Source organism: Pteropus vampyrus, unplaced genomic scaffold (genome assembly GCF_000151845.1).
Source record: "Pteropus vampyrus isolate Shadow unplaced genomic scaffold, Pvam_2.0 Scaffold162, whole genome shotgun sequence".
Taxonomy (NCBI): domain Eukaryota; kingdom Metazoa; phylum Chordata; class Mammalia; order Chiroptera; family Pteropodidae; genus Pteropus; species Pteropus vampyrus.
The window spans coordinates 736618-738561 of record NW_011888943.1 but is presented as its reverse complement, the minus strand read 5'-3'; the positions used below and the strand labels follow the sequence as shown (position 1 = coordinate 738561).

The 1944-nt window shown below is 46.5% G+C and overlaps 1 protein-coding gene across 1 annotated transcript in view; it reads left to right on the top strand.

Annotated features, from left to right (window-relative positions):
- TFAP2C (transcription factor AP-2 gamma) overlaps positions 1-1944 on the top strand; it is a 12978-nt gene that overhangs the window by 8783 nt on the left and 2251 nt on the right. The gene's annotated exons all lie outside the window — the stretch shown is intronic.

Below are 1944 nucleotides of genomic sequence, written 5' to 3'. Positions count from 1 at the left end.
CTGGGAAGCGTTTTGAAGGTAGAGCTGAAAACTTGAAGAGCTGGATGGATTCAGGCATGGGGTGAAGAATGGGGTGGGGGGTGGGATCTGAGGTGGGGAAGACTCAGTATACCAGCTTCGTACGAGTAAGAACCACAGAGTCAGTCAGTCACGGAGAAGGAAGTCCCTGTGGAAGCTGCCCTCAGCTGCCGTTCGCTGGGACACAAGTCAGCGTCGGAGCTTCAAGGTGACCTAGCCTGGAATGGTCTCCATATTGTTTCTGAAGCCGGATATCTCCACATGCCCAGACGCACTAGGACCAGGAGTCGGAGGAATGGACATTCAGGGTGGGGCTGGCTGGGTCTACTTCAGAATTTAAAATTCCTAAGCTCACCTGCCCAGAGGAGGCGGGGCTGGGATGAGCCCGAGGGTGGGGCTCATTAGAACTTTATTGACTGTCAACACTAGCAGGAACCTTGAGATCACTGGCTAAACCAATGGATTGATTTGGAGGAAAGAAATTGTTTAAGTGGTAAATTACATTCAGGCTCTTTACCTCATTATTTAAAAGAGTTAAAACAATAACATATTGTTTATCGAGCACTTATTATGCAACAGGGTCTAGGCCAAATGTTTTACATCTTTTATTTCATTTCAATCTTCCAAATAACCATGTAGGGAGATACTGTCTTTATCTGTCCAGTAACAGGCTGAGGATGCTGGCCCCAAGTCCTCGCTGAGTCACAGTCCCAGGAAACAAAATGGGAACGAACCTCCAAGGGCACTCATTTTTCCAACCTCCTGTTTACAGCTGATAAAAGTGAAACCCAACCAGACAGAGTCATGGAGTGACCAAGAGACACAGTCAAGAGAAAGTTAAGGATCTTGGAAGTACAGTTCCTGGCCCAGGAGAGTGCGTACTCTATGGGTTTGAATACCCCACCTGCCATATTTGTTCCCAGAGAGAATGACCCAGGAAAGACTTCCAGCAGCACGATGCAAGGGCTAGATCTCCAGCTGTCTGCCAAATCAGAGTACTACATTCTTAATTTCTGCTAGTCCGATAGATAGAAAAATATCCCACATTTCTCATGAATGCATAACATACCAAATGTTGGTGGGGCACATGCAGCTCCTCTCACCGATCTTTAATGGTGAAGCTTCAGATTCTGGATGCCTCCTATCTTATTTTTCAGTGTTAATTCATTCACTTATTCATTCTACACATCTCTGAACTCGATAGCGTCCATCGTGTGCCAGACACTGTTCTAGGTTCAGAAAACAATCTGCCCTCATGGGGCACCTTCCTAAGGGAGACCCAGCCTGTGAACACAATAGACATGTAAAATACATTGAGTGCTCAATGGTGAGAAGTGCTTCCGAGGAAAATTAGAAAGGGACAGGACATGGGCATTTCTGTGGCTGGTGAAGTGTCGCATCAAGGAGGTGAGCCAGTGAGCTGTGGGGGGGATGACAGTCCAGGAAGAGGACACGGAAAGTGTCCTGGGCGAAGGCCCAGAGTGAGGATCGTGCCTGGTGTAAATCAAGAAACAGCTGAGACGACTGAGGCTGGAGCACAGTGGCTGGGGAGGATTGTGCCTTGTGCTTCAGGGGAGGCGGGCCTTTGAGTGTTGACAATGAGGATTGATGGGACCTGACTTATTTTGAGCAGGATAACTTTGGTTGTTGCATTGTAAATAGATCATAGCGGGGTCAAGGTCAGAAACTTGACACAGTTTAGAGCATATACCAATAAAATGGTGACTTGGTATAATGGGTTTAGTAATGTCCCTCCAAATTCGTGTCTACCTGGAACTTCGGAATGTGACCTTATTAGGACATTGAATCTTTGCAGATGTACTTAGTTAAGGCTCTTGAGATAAAATCATCCTGGGTTTCAGGTGGGCCCTGAATCCAATGACTGATGTCCTTATAAAAAGGAAAAGACACAGCAAGATGATGTAA